We start from the raw sequence: 18,839 nt of genomic DNA, 5'->3' as shown, positions 1-18,839 counted from the left end.
TACAAACTAATGATCTAAAATGGACTGACGTGACACAAGGAAATTGCCTCTGGAAACAATGTGCATTTCCAGCTTATCAGTGAGTTGTGACAGTAACTATTGGGGCACACAATAAGGATGGGCATAGTACATTTACCTGTAGAATATCTCCTAATTTTCTATTTTGCCTGTTTAAATATTCCTAGTTACTGGTCACATTTTCATTTTATTTTGATGAAACAGTGCACAATAAATTGACAGGTTTACCAGTTAAACATAGCACCATTTAAGGTCTTGAGGCAATTGGAGGGGATATCAAAGTGTCTGATTAAATTTATGGTGTTGAGATCTGTTTACAGTGCTCAAGCACACTTCAGCTAATCGTGCAACTATAAAGTTAAGATAAATCTGATTTTTATGACAGTCAATGAAGTGATGAATGAGCACCTTGATTTACATATATTTAACATGTAGCACAAGGCCATTTAGTGTGTGACAGTTCCCAGCAGTGGCATGAATATCCAATAGGACTGAATATTTAGTTCATTGAGGCTACGCTGTGTTGCATAATCTAGCATTAATTCCACAAGGGTAAAAAGTGCACATTTTGGTCGAAGCCAAGGTACTTGCACTCTCTTTCTTTCTTAAACTCTTTCTCCCTACCCAAAGAAATTGGTTTTATTCCTGAGGTGAGATCACACTTTCCAAACTGGTTCCTTTCTCTCGCCCTCCTTCTTTGTGTACAATTGGTTGACATTATCTTTCAAGCACCATGACAATTCTAATGTAAGCAGTTTTAGTTAATTGAGAAGTTTTGCATCTACGCTTGTCCTCGTGACCTCCAGCGCTTACAAAAGTCTTCAATTTTTCCCATTTTAATCTGGTGAATACGGATTATACATTTGTGAAAAGCAGCTATTTAAACTTGGAGGACTGCAAAGGGTTTTGATTCACAAATTCAGGGAAATATCCCGAGATGTTTGTAAAGGTATTTTAATTATCCTGTGCTGATATCTTTTTAAAATTGTAGATTATTACTGTACAGGAGGAATCCATCCAGCCCTTTACAGCTTCACCAACTGTTTAATGGAGCTATCCACCTAGTCCCTTTGTTCTCCCCCTTGCTAAAATTGGTCTTTTTCTAATATTGCAACACATACCCATTTTTAAAGCTAATATAGGTTCTGCTTCCGCCATTATCTCTGGAGGGCCATTCCATATCCTACCCAACAAAATCAGAACCTTCCCCTCTCTACTTCCCCTCTCTAGGGGCTGGTTTGGCTCACTGGGCTAAATCGCTGGCTTTTAAAGCAGACCAAGGCAGGCCAGCAGCACGGTTCGATACCCGTACCAGCCTCCCCGGACAGGCGCAGGAATGTGGCGACTAGGAGCTTTTCACAGTAACTTCATTAAAGCCTACTCGTGACAATAAGCGATTTTCAATTTTCAATTTCTACTTTTGGAGATGATATACTTCTATTTGTTGAGACACTCGCCAATCAAAAATAGTATTTTACAATTTCAAAACTTCTCAGTTCTGAATCACTGCATCAGATTGCCATTTAACTTTCTGCTTCAATGAAAAAGCCTTGACGTCTCCACTTGCCTCTTAATCAATGCCTTGTACCATTGGTATCCTTCTGCATTCTCTCTATGGCCTTTAAATCATTCCTAAAGTACAGTACCAGATGTATAATACTCAAATATGAACGAAATGGCCTTGAGATCCAATTACACCTACACATAGTGTAAGGGATTGAGCAGCGGCTATAGTTCCAACCAGCACATTTTCTACAGGGACCTCAAAATAAGTTGGGTGTGCCGCTTCGTGCACTTCATTGTTGACATGCCTGATTCAGGAGGTGGAAATCCAGCATCTCTGACACCACTTAAAGGTAGACAGCATCTTCAAGCAAGGAAATAGTTCTGAACAGCGATAACTGGAAGGAGCACTGACAGGAAACAGATTTTCCATTACTGTTTTGGAGGCCTTTGTATAAGCAGAGGATAGTAGGAGGAAGATCCGGTTTCCGGTCATCATGCTGGAAAACGGTGAGATTAATGGTGGTGTTGATGAACAACATTAAAGGAGGATAGCATTCAAAATATCTTATACTCTTACGTTCTTACTGCCAACTTGCTCTGCATACACTGCACGACCAACGTCTATCTCTGCCGTCCTTTCACACTAAAAGTATAATTTGTGTCCCTCCCTTTCATTTTTGGTACTGAATTATATGGACATCTCTTCCACATCAGGAAGAAAAGGCCAGCTTTTCTAATGGTGGGACATCCCTCGATCTTAGCCTACAAGCACCAACTCAAATACTGGCACTTCATGTGTTCCACGTTTTCTCGCAAAGCAACAAGGCCTTTCTCTCTTTATAAACCAAATGGTCAACTCCCTCATCCTCAAAGTTCACAACTGCTGTGAAGGCTCAAATAGCCTTGGATTTGGGAGCCACTGTTGATGGGGTAGTTTCCTGAACATTATGCCTGCACTGTGACTTAGTCTTGGGTGAATGACGTTGGCTCCATAGGAGAGGTATTTGTTGTCTTCTCTAAGGGTGACAGCATGCCTGCCACCCGATGACCTTGTTAGAGCTACATAACAAGTTGGGTCAGTCTTCCCCCAATCCTCATTGTGACATTGCAGTCTGTAGCTGAACCCTCAAGACCCAGAGCTGCTCGAGGTTGTCCACCGTGGACATCTGAAGTACCTTCAATGGAAGAGCCACAACTTTCCAACTCCCAAATCGTAGCCACGGGAAGTACTCAGATGAACAAGCATAGATAGCTATTGGGCAGTAAGGATGTTTCTTAATTATTTCTGGTAACTAATAGATACGGATGCAATTGGCTTTTATTGATTATTCCTTTTTTGTTTGGATTTGGTGTTGGTGCCTATGCTCTAGTGAAGTGAGGGCAAGATCCATAAGACTGGTCTGAAAGTAGAAAATTGAATGATGGATGAAAGGACTGTGGAATGTTAGTTTATTGGGGTAGGAGTGATCACCTAGGAATACTGATGGACAGTGCCACTACTGCTCTTTCTAATTTATATTTCTACACGATCTCCCATCCTCCTGACTACACGTTGCTGTTAAGATCAGGATAAGGGGCTGGTTTCTCCAAAATTGAGACTATGTCCCCACGCCGGCATAAAAACTGTGGAGTTTTACTCCTGAAATTCCTGCCAATAAGTTCAACAAATTCATAGCCCCGCATTTCCGGGACAGAGGCCGCGCAGGGGCACGGCGGCAGCCTACAGCAGCCACACCAAGCTGCATAGCTGACTCGGAACGCGGCGCCACACCGAAGAAAGAGACACCACCCCTCCCCCCCCCCCCCCCCCCCCCCCGCTCCATCAGACGCACGCCCGAGCCTCAACCCCCACACATAAAATCAGCGGCCGCATATAAAGCCTCCTCCCGGTCTCTGATCCGCCCACCCCTGACCAGGGCGACCGCGGACTGAGTCCGCAGCTGCCACGCGAGCATCCTGACCGACAGTAGGTAGTTAGGTCCACGACCGCAGGAACTCAGCTGTTTGGGAGCAGTGGATTGCTGAGCTGGCCTGTGGCAATGGGCCCCTGGCGGGGTGGCGTACTCCACAGTGATGCCGATTTTGAACCTGGAGAATTGCCGAATCAGTGCCGGGCCCGATTGCAACGTCAAAATGGATTCTCCTCCCCGGCGCTGACTGCGATTTCGGCGTCGGGCTGCGGAGAATCCAGCCCAACGTCTGTCCCTCATGGTGACATATCGCACTCAGGTAAACAACAAAACCTGCGGCGCCATGTCTGGAGGAGACAAGCCTTGTCCGGTAGCCAGTGTCTAACCTGACCAAAATAAAGGTAGCACAAAGGTTGAATGAGTCATGCTGCTGAGAAGCTAGGTACACACTTGCATGTTATGGTGCCTGTTGTACAAACCAGCAAGAGATTGAGGAAGCAGAATTTGCTTGAAATATGCTCAGCTGGTTCAGGGAGCATTCAAGGCCAGTGCTTATTGCATTTGCACCCTTGGGAAAACAGCCATGTGGGCGAAGCATACTACTTTATTGTTCTGCTTATCTCCCTCTAAAGTAATGTCCATTTTTAAATAATTTCTATTCAAGGCATTTTCATAGATACAAACAGAATCCGAAGAACAAATCATTCAATGAACAACCACACCCCACCCACCCGCTCCCCTGACACCAAGCCCTCCTCACAAACCCACGTTCCCCATTCCTACACACACACACACGCACACACACACACCCCCCCCCCCCCCACCTCCTTCAAGAAATCAATAAACAGCTTCCACCTCCGGTGAACCCATCTGCCGACCCACTCAAAGCAAACAACCTTCTCCTGCCTCAGGAATTCTGCCAGGTTTCTCACCCACTCACGCTTTCGGCAGCTCCAAGTCCCGCCACCCGAGCAAGATCCATCTCCGGGCTATTAGGGAGGCAATGGCCAAAGCATTGGCCTCTCCCGGGTCTTCCGACGCCCCAAATATTGCCATCTCTGGACCTGGAGACATCTCCACACCGAGCACCTCGGACATCACGTGCAAGAACCCCTGTCAGAACCCCCTCAGTATCGGACACGCCCAGAACATCTAGTCATGATTCATGGCCCCACCACCCACATCTATCCTCTACCCTCACAAAGAACCTAATCATCCTCACCACTGTCATATGGGCCTGATGTACCACTTTGAATTGGGTGAGGCTTAACCTCGCACATGATGATAATGCGTTCACCCTCCGCAAGGCCTCGGCCCACCTCTCAGCCCCCACCTCATTTCCCAGCTCCTCCTCCCATTTCCTCTTAATATCCCCGTCACGTCTCCCCACCCACTGCATCAACTCTTTATAAACATCCGACACCTAGGGGGCCTCACATCCCCCTTTATAAACATCCCCCACCTAGGGGGCCTCACGGTAGCATGGTGGTTAGCATCAATGCTTCACAGCTCCAGGGTCCCAGGTTCGATTCCCGGCTGGGTCACTGTCTGTGTGGAGTCTGCACGTCCTCCCCGTGTGTGCGTGGGTTTCCTCCGGGTGCTCCGGTTTCCTCCCACAGTCCAAAGATGTGCGGGTTAGGTGGATTGGCCATGCTAAATTGCCCGTAGTGTAAGGTTAATGGGGGGATTGTTGGGTTATGGGTATACGGGTTACGTGGGTTTAAGTAGGGTGATCATTGTTCGGCACAACATCGAGGGCCGAAGGGCCTGTTCTGTGCTGTACTGTTCTATGTTCTATGTTCTTCCCTTCCCCTATTTCATCCTCCGATAGCACCTTATCGTGCAACCCAGGGGTGGCAGCCCAGAAAAGGACGGCACCCCTCTCCTTACAATGTACCTAAAGCCATTTCCCCTGGGCAACTCGTATACTTCCTCCAGGACTTCCAACTCTGCAAATCTTCCCCCGAAAAACAAGTCGCCAAAGCTCGCGAGCCCTGCCTGCTGCCACCCCCAAAACCTCATGTCCAACCCCGCTGGTGCAAATCTATGGTTATTACAGCATCCACACCGAGGCACCCTCCAGCCCCAAATCTGCCTCCGCTGCCCCCACACCCGTGGGGCCGATACCATACTGGGCTTGCAGAGTACCTGGCCCGCGCGAATGGTAAAGGCACCAACAACAAAGCCCGATAAACATGTACCCCTACAGAACGCCAACCCCAGGCCTCCACCTCGGCCCATTTCCTAACCATAGCAATATTCACCGTCCAGTAATAGTTCATCTGGTGCAGCAACGCCAGCCTCATCGCCCCCACCCCCCTTTCAGGAAAGTCTGCCTAAACCGCGGAGTCTTTCCCGCCCACACAAACCCGCGATCAACCCATTGACCTTCCCAAGGGGACAAAGATTGGGAGGTTCTGAAATACAAACAGGAACCTTGGCAGCACTGTCATTTTTACTGTCTGCACCCTCCCTGCCAGCGACAGCAGCAGCACATGCCACCGCTTAAAGTCCCTGTCCATCTGCTCCACCAACCGAACCAGATGCAGTTTATGCAACTGCGCCTAATTCTGCGGAGCCTGGATACCTAAATACCAAAAAACCGGCCCCCACTACCCTAAACAACAGCTCCCCTAAACTCCTTTCTTGTCCTCTGGCCTCAATCAGGAACACCCCACTTTTTCCGAGATTTAATTTGTATCCCAAAAACCGGCCAAACACTCCCAGGATCCCCATGATGCTTCCAATGCTGCCCACCGGGTCCGAAATATACAGTAACAGATCGCCCACATACAATGAGACCCTGTGCCCCCACCCCTCCCACTCAATCCCATTCCAGCCCTGCAACGCCCTAAGTACCATTGCCAGCGGCTCTATTGCCAAGGCAAAATGCCACAGGGAGAGCAGGTACCCCTGCCTCATTCCACGATGCAGCCCGAAGTACCCCAAACTCACTCAGTTCATCCGCACGCTTGCGACCGGCGCCTTATGAAGCATCCAGACACAATCTACAAACCCCTGCCCGAACCGCCCCAGCACCTCCCAACAAACACATCAGTATCCATTGCCACCACTACCTCCACCTCCTGCCCCTCCGAAGGCATCATATTATATTGAGTAACCTCTCGTGTTCGCCAACAGCTGCCTCCCCTTTTCAAAACCCGCCTGTCACCCCCAGGACACAGTCCTCAATCCGCGAAGCCAGCATCTTCGCCAATAACCTGGTTTCCATGTTCCAGAAAGATATCGGGAGGTACAACCCACACTGCTCCAGGTCCTTATCCTTCTTTAAAATCAGGGAGATGGAAACCTGTGACAATGTAGGGGGGAGTTCCCCCCCCCCCCCACTCTCTCCCTCACTTCATTATATGCCCTCATCAGCAGTGGCCCTGGGCCCACCAAAAACATTTTATAAAACTCTACCAGGAACCCATCCGTCCTCGGGCCTTCCCTGCCTGCATCGTCCCCATATTCTCCATCACCTCCCTCAGCCCAATTGGGGCCAACCAGTCCCTGGACCATCCTCTCCTCCACTTTGGTAAACTCCAACCCATCCAGAAACCACCGCATCCTCTCCTCCCTGGCTGGGGCTCCAACTCGTAGAGCCTTCAATAAAACACCTCAAACAGAACATTCACCCCCTCAGGGTCCATTGCCACCTTGCCCTTATCATCCCTAACTCTGCTGATCTCCCTCATCGCCTCTTGCTTTCTCAACTGATGGGCCAACATCTTGCTCGCCTTCTCCCCTTACTCATACACTGGCCTTGCGAGCTGCCCCACTGCCTTCCCATAGAAACTAGCCCAAACTTCATCTGGAGCCACTGTCTCTCCAACAACCCTACCTCTGGCACATCCGCGTATCTCCTGTCCACCCTCACAATCTCGTCCACCAATCTCGCCATCTCCTCCCGCTCCATTTTCTCCCTATGCCCCCGAATTAATATGAACTACCCCGTGAGTGCCTGCCACAATTTGGTGGCCGTGACCTCTCCCGTGTGGTTTAGCTCCATGTAGCCCTGAATGGCTTCCCTCACCCGCTCAAAACTCCACATCCGGCCTCCGCTGTGGGCGCTGCTCTCCCCACCCCGGCCATTCGCAAATCCATCCATTGCAGTGTGTGGTCGGAAACCACAATTGCCGAATACTCTGAGTCACCACCCCCACCAGCAATGTCACCTGCAGCTCACTCCCTTCACAGGTACATTTCCTGGTCTGCCGCGCTCATCAAAAAATCTTCTTGTTCAGAAAGCGGTGCAACCGCACAACCATCGCCCTTGGCGGCTCGCCCGCCTGTGGCCTCCTCCTCAGCACCCTGTGCACTCGGTCCACCTCCAGAGGCCAATGCAAGGCCCCCTCCCCCATCAATTCCTCCAACGTCCTTGCCACGTGCACACCAGTCTCCGCACCTCCACTTTCTGGATCGCCAGGCCCTAGGACCCCAGCCTCTGCTCCATTCGCCCAATCCCAGATCTCAGCCGTTCCGGCACCTTGGCCAGGTCTTCCAGGGCCTCTTTCCTTTGTTGTCGAAACTTGTTATTCAAGAACTCCACCAACTGCTCCATCGACCACTGAGCAGGCAGTGCAGCCCCCTTGTCCTCCGCCATCTTTTCCTGTGATGCACCACAAAGACTCTCCTGCTCCCGCTGTTCTTTCTTGTACCACTCCATGTCTGCGGATCCACCCACCAGCCACACCAGAGGAGTAAAACCTTCCCCAGGCATTCGTGCACCTCTTGTTCTCAAATACGTTGCCCTTCCGGTGGGGAAAAGACCGAGAATATCCGCCTTGAGCGGGAGCCACCAAATGAGCGACCACTCACTCCATGGCTGCCACCAGGCGTCCATTTTGATGCAGAGTGCCTCAATGACTTCCTTGATACAGTGGTGGACTGCAAACTGGGAGTTGTCACTGATGTTGTCTTGTGCAATCTGATATGATCCAATGGCATAAAGGTTAAGGGTAACAGTAATTGTGGCTACAGGCATTGTTGTCCGTGCCCTCGTGGCAGCAGGTAACATTGGTGAAGTGAAATGGCTTAATACGCTACTTCTGAAAAATGAATTTAAAAGTATTCCCTGTGTACCCACTGTAGGCATAGCCCGTGTAGTTCCTCCTTCCGCCTCTCTGCTGTCTCAGTTGTTTCTAGTCACTGTATTTTCCTTGCAGTTCCTTCCTCCCCCAACCACCCACCTCTCCTCTAGACTAAAAGACAGACCAACCACACCAACTGTGCATTTGCCCTTTGGAATCAAAGATGAACATGACTACAACTGGAATTTTTCAAGTTTTGGATGCAATGTGTTTGAAGATGGCCAATCAGCCTATTTGAGCACTATAAGATCTTTTGCGCATTGGGGAAGTACTGTTGGTGCTTGCGTTTCTGGACTTGCAAAGCCTATGCTTCCTCCAGTTTTTTCCCAGTCCAACTCTCCTACAGGCGGTGAGGTCTCCAGGCCCGAGGCCTTGAATTTCTGTAGGTGTTGGAAATGGATAGTTCTAGCTTCTTGCTCCTCCCTTTGTTGCAGCTTGTTAATATTGTGAAAAGCAGGCAGCCCCAGTCCCAAGGCCTAACCTGCAGTCTTGCCTCTCCCTCCTACTCCCTGCGGTCTTCTCCTCATCAGTGGAATTGCCCAGATAAAAAAAAGAGGTATTCTTTCACCAGTCGTGAATGGGTGAAGGCAGATACAACCTCCTCCGGCCCAGACAGCAGATTTTTTTATTCCCCCAGGCAATAATCAGTCTGATAGGAGCAGTTCCAAACAGCAGTTGCAGAAACAAAAAGCCTTCTGCACCTGGTATTCCCAGGTGTTCTCCCGTCCAAGTACTAACCAGGCCTACTTAACTTCTGAGATCAGGCATTTTCAGACTAGTGTGGCCATAGGCTCATGTTTCCTGTAACCAGTGTAACTCTGTTCTTTTCATTCGAAGGTGGTGCTTTTCCTGATAGGATTGTTTCATATGGCAGCCTCATGTGAGGTTCTCCAATTTTTTTCATTCATTCATGGGATGTGGGCTTTGCTGGCAAGGCCTGCATTTGTTGCCCATTCCTAATTGCCCTTGAGGGTGACGGTGAGTTGCCTTCTTGAACCTCTGCAGTCCATGTGGTGAAGTATATCCACTGTGCTATTGCGGACGGAGTTCCAGGATTTTGATCTGGCCGCAGTAAGGAAATGGCGACATAGTTCAAAGTCAGGATAGTGAGTGCTTTGGAGGGGAACTTCCAGGTGGTTATATTCCCATGCATCTGCTGCCCTTGTCCTTCGAGGTATTAGAAATCGTGGGTGTGAAAGGTGCTGTTGAGGGAACGTTGGAGAGTTCCTGCAGTGCATCTTGCAGATGGTACACAATGCTGCTACTGTGAGCCAGTGGTGGAGGGTATATGTGGGTGGGGTGCCAATCAAGCGGGCTTCTGTCCCGGATGGTGTTGAGCTTCTTGAGTATCATTGGAGCTACACTCATCCAGGCAAGTGGAGAGTATTCCATTACACTCCTGACTTGTGCCCTGTAGGTGATGGACGGGCTTTGGGGAGTCAGGAGGTGAGTTACTTGATACAGGATTCCTGACCTCTGACCTGCTCTTGTATCCATAGTATTTATATGGCTAGTCCAGTCCAGTTTCTGGTCATTAGTAACTCCCAGAATGTTGATAGTGGGGGATTATGTGATGGTAATGCCATTGAATGTCAAGGGCCATGGTTAGATTATCTTTTGTTGGAGATGGTCATTGCCTGGCACTTTTGTGGCGTGGGGCAGCACGGTAGCATGGTGGTTAGCATAAATGCTTCACAGCTCCAGGGTCCCAGGTTCGATTCCCGGCTGGGTCACTGTCTGTGCAGAGTCTGCACGTCCTCCCCGTGTGTGCGTGGGTTTCCTCCGGGTGCTCCGGTTTCCTCCCACAGTCCAAAGATGTGCGGGTTAGGTGGATTGGCTATGCTAAATTGCCCTTAGTGTCCTAAAAAATAAGGTTAATGGGGGGGGGGGGGGGGGGGGGGTTGTTGGGTTACTGGTATAGGGTGGATACGTTGACTTGAGTAGGGTGATCATTGCTCGGCACAACATCGAGGGCCGAAGGGCCTGTTCTGTGCTGTACTGTTCTATGTTCTATGAATGTTACTTGCCACTTGTCAGCCCAAGCGTGGCTTTGTCTAGGTCTTGCTGCATTTTGACAAGGACTGCTTCAGGGGGTGATGTCAAAACTCTTAAGTGAGACTTCAGGGTGTCCTTGATGTGCTCCATGTGAATGTTTCCCTTCAATTAGCTCACTGTGTAAGATTTTTTAGTGAGAGCTGATCAAGCATTCTGGCAATAGGTCCTGCCCATCTTATCTGAGCTCTCTTCAGCAGAGTATGGATGCTAGGCATGTTGGTCACGGACAGAATTTCAGCATTACAAACCTTGTCTTGCCATCTGATCTCGAGTAGTCTCTGCAGTGGAAGTGGTGTAGCTTGTTTACGTGCCTGGAGTAACTGTTTTAAAAGATGAGACAGACTGTGTTTTAAATTTCTTGTCCATGGGATCAAACTGCCTATGTCACGCTTCTGTCATAGTTGTTAAACACATTCGGGAAAACATTTTGTCAATGAGTCATGTGCAATTTATTTTTCCAACCTGTTTTATTTTTTTGAAAACAATGTTCCAGAATGTACAGAGCGTCGCCACCTCACCACCAGGACCCAGGAGCAAGATTTTCTGCAGTCTGTGCCTCAAAAATAAACGGAAAACATTTAAAAGCCAAACACTATCCTAGAATCTGGCTTGCAGCCTGAGCAGCAAATACATGAGTTGACCTCAGTCTGTAGCCTCCCCTCACCAAAAATACACTCAAATGACCCGAGGTTCTGTTTAGTTAATTAGACTTACCTTAAATAAGCACCAGGTTTTCTCTTCTACATGTCCATTCAGAGCATCCATACTCTGCTGAAGAGAGCTCAGATAAGATGGGCAGGACCTGTTGCCAGAATGCCTGATCAGCTCTCACTAAAAAATCTTACACAGTGAGCTAATTGAAGGGAAACATTCACATGGAGGACAGAAAAAGCACATCAAGGACACCCTGAAGTCTCACTTAAGAGTTTTGACATCACCCCCTGAAGCAGTCCATGTCAAAATGCAGCACTTCCTGGTAGTGCTGTAGCTTAGAACTATCTGTTACAACCCTCAAACTGGTGATGACCGAACCAGCACCACAGTGGAAGATAATGATGAAGCACCACTGGAAACAGCCCAAACGGCACAAAATGTCATTAACCAGCGGCTGAGATGGGAGTGCCTGACAAAGAAAAAGTGCTGTCCCCCTCAGCAAGGAAGGGAATGATGCCTTACAAATAGCCATCCAGTGAAATCCTGATATGCAAGCTTTTCTGTATCATGGGAATGGGAAACATAGGAACAGGAAAGGAAAGCCCGAGACCCAAAAGCAACAAATGAAAAAGGAGAAATGAAAAACCTGAGAGTTATGTGAAGTACAGTGGATAGGAAAAGGTGACTGAGTGATGAAGTGAAAATGATAAATCCAGGATAACAAAGTGTTATAATGCTAGATTTAAAATGGCTAACCATGTGTGAGTTAAGTGAAATGAAAGACAGACTGATGGTGGTCAAACTAAAGGGAAAACAAGTGGACATTGCCATCATTCAAGTATACATGAACACAGCAAATGAGGAGATTAATGGAAATAAAATTGGAGAACTCATCAAGCAGGAGAGTGGAAAGAGCTATGCGATTGTTGCTGAAGGGAGTAATTTATATTGGGTGCGATCTACCGGCCAGAAAAGCAGCGCAGTGTGATCGGTAAATGACGGGAGATTCGGCTCCCGGGATCTACCCAGCTCTCCGCACCTCGTTGCACCTGCCAATTGTGGGCAGGATCACTTTTTGGCAAATCTGCATACTAGAGAGAGACAGCTAGTCTCACTTTAATATACAGTTCCCCGAGGTAACCAAGACGTTAGGATGTATCCCCTTTGTCTTGGAGACCTCGGGTGAGCGCCGTTCTTCACAAGTGAGGACCAGACGGAACAACACTCATTGGGTCTCCCAGGGGATTGGAGGCCCCCAGGTTCATGCCCTCTGGGGAGGGTGGTCCCCTGGCACTGCTGGTGCCACCTGATCACCCTGACACTGCCAGCCTAGCACTCTTGCAGTGCAGCTTGGCATCCTGGCAGCACCAACTGGGTGCCAGCCTGGCACTGCCAAAGTGCTAAGCTGACATTTCTCGCATGGCGGTGATCTGGCGAGGATGTGCCCTGCGTAGGTGTGGGGTGGTGAGGGTGAGAGGGGATCCCGGATACCCCCTTACATTGATTTGGTGCTTGGGGGTCACGTCAGGGGCTCGAATGATCAGGACGCCATTTAAAATCTCTCCCTGCACTGAGGTGTTTCAGTGAGCGGGGCTCCTCAGTGTTTGAAACGGGACTAAGTGCGGTCTCGGCCGCGCGTTCCCCGCTGAGGCCCCATATCTAACCTGATTCACGTTAGGTAGCGTTGTGTTTCTTGGTGCTGCTATGAGACATAATTCTCATTTGGTTAAACCCCCCCCCAATTGTGTGAGAAAAGGGTGTGATTGGTTGAGGTGTTGCCATGGAGAATGCATCAGGGAGCTATTGTCTCCCGAAGCATTTATTTAATCGAGAAAAGGAGCAACGCTTTGCCATGTTCCTTTTGTCTGCAGAGGACAAGTCCCTGCGTTGAATATCTACCTCCTAGCAAGAGTAAGTGAGTCACATTGCAAGCCTGAATGATGCTTTGAAATTGTTTGTTAGTGTAGGTTCTTAGCATACTCTGTATTGTTCAGTAAGTGCTGCCCCATTGTAGATTCATATCTAAGGTTAGACGTTATAGTCTGAGTTTTTCAAGCACACTTTTGTCAGTAGACCTCCTGATGCGAATAGTCGAAGGCCTGTTCTGTTTGATATCCGCCTGTTATTGGGACATACAGCCTGTGTACCTGGCATCGAACTGGCACTGAATTTACTATACCACATTGTGTGACAGGCAATACATTCTTTTGGCCTGAAGCCAACACCTGTTACTTGGAAATACCACTCGCGTTGCTACTGCATAACTTCATCTGTTGCTCAAATTTTGGAGATAACCTCTGCGGGATTCTCCATCGGGGGGATCCTGCTGGCTGCGCATCCACGCCCGCGGGTTTCCCGATGGTGTGGGGATGGCCACAATGGGAAACCCCATTGGCCAGCTGCCAGAACAGAAGAACCCGCTGGGCTGGAAAATGGGGCTGGCAGGACGGAGAATCCAGCCGCTTAACTTCCCAGGGTAATTTGAGGTAGACTAGGCCTGATTTTGATCAAAACGTTGACAGCTTTAGACCGATTTGTGAGTCGGTACACAGCATGCATTGGTGTGATTGGGATAGTCATTATCTTACAGGTTAACTTTGATGGACCCTATTTCATCTTCAAGCTTGCACAGTGAGGAAATGACCCTGGCCCTATTTACATGATTGCTGATAAGGCCAATTAATACTGTGTAAAGCTGTAGGAATCCCAACATGTATATTGACCTGCGACGAGAGGCTTATGGCAGACAGTAGTTGAGAACCATTGGCGTTTCTCAACGAACATATCGAGGATACGGAGTTTGTTTGATTACTCCATTTCAAAGGAGAATTTGAGCATTGGATGTAGCTTGTTAAAGTGTGTAAAAAAATTCTAACATGCAGCTGCAGATTCAAATATAGCAACCATATCATCTATGTATTGGAAATACATAGGGGTTAGAGGTCTGGGGCGAAATTCTCCGACCCCCAGCAGGGTCGGAGAATCGCCTGGGGCCGCCGAAAATCCGGCCCCCGCCGTGGCAGAGATTCTCCGCCACCCGGAAAGTGGCGGCAGCGGAATCTCGCCACTCCGATCGGCGAGGCCCCTGCAGTGATTCTCCGGCCCGGATGGGCCGAAGTCCCGCCGCTGGGAGGCCTCTCCCGCCGCTGAGGTTTGAACCACCTCTGTAACGGCGGGATCAGCGGCGCGAGCGGGCCCCCGGGGTCCTTGGGGGGGGGGGGGGCGGGGGGCGAATGGACCCCGGGGGGTGCCCCCACGGTGGCCAGGCCCACGATCGGGGCCCCCCGGTCAGACTCCGGGCCAGTGCCCTGGGTGCACTATTTCTCTTCCGCGGCCGCCATGGCCTCCGCCATGGCGGAAGCGGAAGAGAAACCCACATTGCGCATGCGCCGGTGGTGCCGCTGATGTCACCGCCGGTGCATGCACCTACCGGCAAAAGCCTTTCGGCCAGCCCCGCTGCCGGGGGCGCCGGTTTTTTTGTGCCAGTCTTCTGGTGCCAACCGCTCCGGCACGGGGCTGGCCCCCAAAGGTGGGGAGAATTCCCCACCTTTGCGGAGGCCCGACCCCTGAGTGGTTGGCGCCACTCCCCTACGCCGGGACCCTCCGTCACACCGGGTAGGGGAGAATCCCGCCCCTGATGTCAGATAGTTACTTTGAAAGAGTTGGAGGAAAGAAAATTGCTTCTGACTGTGACTGAAAAAACCCAGGCCCAGTCTCACACGGGACACGCCCCACACACGACACTCCAGGGGACATGCAAACCCCTCCCGATCCCCCTCCCCCCCCCCCCCCAAAAGGGTCTGATCACCCTCCGTTCTGACCAGACCCAAATTCTGGTCCCCCTCGTCCATCCCTCATCATTCCCTCCAGTCTGACCTCACCCCACCCCATACAATCCAACCCACCTCTTCCCCATTGTCTGAACCATTTACCTTTTAATTGTCCCTTTGAACATCTTAATGGCAGCTAGTGCTGTACAAAGAGGGCATTTCTTTCCTCCCTGCGTCCCAGTTACTCCATGCCGATACTGCTCCTACCTCACCTGCCTGAGTAAAGGAAGTTGGGTGAGCTGTGGGCTTCGGACTCCCAATGTGGTTAAGTCCATCGAGAGTGGTATCCGCTGGAGATTGCCACTCTGAGGAAGTTACGGGCCAAAGTGTCATTAAACCTGAACTCAGCTGCTAAATTCATAAACATAAGATTCAGAAAATGGTGGTGTGTCCAGATTGCCATGATATAATAATGTGACATAAATGTTCTACTACACATTCTGCATGGCAACACCTCAACCAATCCGAGTCAACTTGCCAACAAATCAGCACCGTTTTGTCATGCAGGATCAATTGTCGCTTCCTTTGAAACTTGGCAGTGTCATCACTCCTGAGGTGAAGTATCCTTTCCTCACAGATTTACAAATTTTACAAAAATGTTTGGAGTTCAATATCCTAAAATATTGGAGTCTAGTCCAGTATCTTAACAACAGTTTAGAGTATGGACAGGAATTATACATTTGTTTTGGAGACTTTGAACTGCCATTTGATCAGGTTGACTGGATCAAGCTCTTGACAAAGCGGAAAGACACTGGAATAGACTGGAGACACAGACAACACATTAGAAATCTGTACATGGGACAAACAGTTACAGTGAGAGTAGCTGATAGGGAGTAGAAAGCAGGGGTAAGTGGAAGAGGAATTCGACAAGGATGTTGGTTATCACCGCAAACAGCAACTTTGGAATGGAAGTGAACATCAGCACAGCTAAAGTGATGCATATCCCAGAATCACCAAGAAATATTTATAAACTCATAAAAGGGAAAGAACTGGGGCAGGTACAAGATTTCTAGTATTTAGAAAACCTAACACTTGCACATAGAAGATGGAACAAAGAAATAAGAACAAGGATAGCAATGGGCAAGGCTGTATTTGGTAAGATGTCTGTACAGTGTATGATATTGAACCTGTCTTTTCTAGGATCATAGCAGGTACCCATGTCTCATTGGTGGTGTAGCTCTGAGCTAACAACGCTCTCTCTCCCTGATTGAATATTCACTTCTTCGAGTTTTTCTCCCTCCTAGCAATTTGTGCTTGTTATCGTTTGACCATTTCTAAAGTATCAGGTGGAGTTAACAAATCAAATTGTGTTCAGCGTTTCCTCTGGAACAACAGCATTGCAGGTGAACTTTGTATGGTAGCACATGCAGTGTTCCAGTAAGACATTCAGAATTTGTTTACTCTTCTTGTGAATGCCCCCTGGTCCTTCGATCCTTTGATAGAATGCCTTAATGATTGCACAAAACGTTCGGCCAATCCATTCATTGCTCGATGATGTGGAGCTGACTTGATATGGAATCTTGTAAAACACGATGAGAGGTTTATTAAGAGGTGCTGCTCATACAATCAAAGGTGGTGATCTTTCCAAAGCCTATGCAAACACCACACTACACATCACATGATGCTAAACCAGCAGGAATGTACTCTCTGATACACCCTCCCCCTTTACTTCATTAGTGTAACGATAATGATGAACATTTATACCACTATCCACTATGCATTTTTTTTTCATACACATATACAATTCAGTAAGACAGTTAATGTGGTGGACGTCTTGAGACGTTGGAGGTGTCCCCATTCCTTTCAGTAGATGGAATAGCTTTTTCAGTATCTGTAACTATAGGTATTGCAAAGTCTTCAGAAACAGAATCTGAACTGGTCTGTCTCTGGTATTACACTTCAGATTTTCCAGGGGTAGAATCTCTTGAGAAGTTTCTGCGAACTCACTTTGTGCAGCAAGTAAATAATCAGCACAAGATCGCCAAGCTCTTTTTCATCATCTGTCTATACAAAACAACACTCCAAATCAAGTCACCTCTTAAGTTGTTTATTCAGCTTTCTGAGGAATAACTGTCTCTTCTTACCAAATACAGCCTTCAAATTGTCCTCGCATTCCTTCGAAGTAAACTGCGTACCATTACCACTGACAAACTACTCCGGTGTTCCAAATCTTGCGAATATTCCATCGAGTTTTCAATGGGCTACTTTGTCGTCGTTGACTTCATTATCGTGACTTCTGGCCATTTTGCGTGTACATCTACAATCACTAAGAATAGGTGTCCCTGCAGTGGACCAGCATAATTGAAGTGTATTCTCTGCCATGGCTGTGTCAGCCATTCCCATGGATGTAATGGTGGAGTTTTCTTTAGTTTTGCACAGGAGCGACATTGCTCAGCTTTCTCTTCAATTTGAATATCTAATCCCGGCCACGAAAAATAACTGCATGAAAATTCCTTCATCCTCACTGCATCAAGGTGTCCCACATACAGTTGGCTCTACTACACAAGCACGGAGGAATAATCACACAGATTCCCCATAATTGAACTCCATTCTGCACTGACAACTCAAAGTCTTCATGTAATGTAGGGCTTGAGGTCTGGATTTTTCTGCTGAACGTCGGACAGCATTCTTTTTTGGACCAAGTCCATCACCTTCCCCATCACTGCATCGGTTATTGTAAACCTTTGAACTTGAGGTGAACTCGCAGGTATACTATCCACAAACGAGAAATATAAAATATTGACAAAGTGTTCTTCAGGGAAATGCTTGACTTGTAACGGCAATCGTGATAAAGCATCAGCATTTGAATGCTGCTCTCACTTGCAATATTGGATATCGTACTTGTGTGCCCGACTGAGTTTGATTCTCCCGGACATCGGTGCAATGGCACGCCGTAACCAGGATCTGCAAGGGCGGTGCCCAGTTCAACATCAACCTCTCTGACACTTTGCACCTGACAACGTGGTGTTCATTCGTAATTCAATGACGGTGCTCACTGGCCCTCTGGGATTGTCGTCCATCAGGACCAGTCTCTTACCAAACTCAGGTCCGGGGGCAACTGATGAGATGGCATTTGGATCACATTTGCTCATGGCTGTTAATCTCTCATGAGGGTCCTTGGAAGCAACCTGTCCTGGATCCTCCGACTCCATTGCCGAACCAACCTGCTGTGACAGCTCCAGCCTATCTCATGCCCAGCATTAGAATAGAACATAGAACAGTACAGCACAGAACAGGCCCTTCGGCCCTCGATGTTGTGCCGAGCCATGATCACCCTACTCAAACCCACGTATCCACCCTATACCCGTAACCCAACAACCCCCCCCCCCCCCTTAACCTTACTTTTTAGGACACTACGGGCAATTTAGCATGGCCAATCCACCTAACCCGCACATCTTTGGACTGTGGGAGGAAACCGGAGCACCCGGGGGAAACCCACTCACACACAGGGAGGACGTGCAGACTCCGCACAGACAGTGACCCAGCCTGGAATCGAACCTGGGACCCTGGAGCTGTGAAGCATTTATGCTAACCACCATGCTACCGTGCTGCCCCAATGCATCTTTGCATCTTTTTTCCATACCCTCAGTACCCTCCATACCCTCAGTACCCTCCATACCCTTGTACCCTCAGATTCTGAAATGGAGACATTGATGTCTGAGATCTCGGACGCCGATTCAACAGTTCAGCCGCCTCCTCCAGATCATCCACTGTGGCGTTCCGGCCGCAGGCGACATTCACCAGCGAGGTATATACCAACTGATTCGGCACAT

Source organism: Scyliorhinus canicula, chromosome 8, assembly GCF_902713615.1.
Source record: "Scyliorhinus canicula chromosome 8, sScyCan1.1, whole genome shotgun sequence".
Classification (NCBI taxonomy): domain Eukaryota; kingdom Metazoa; phylum Chordata; class Chondrichthyes; order Carcharhiniformes; family Scyliorhinidae; genus Scyliorhinus; species Scyliorhinus canicula.
This window is presented reverse-complemented; position numbering follows the sequence as displayed.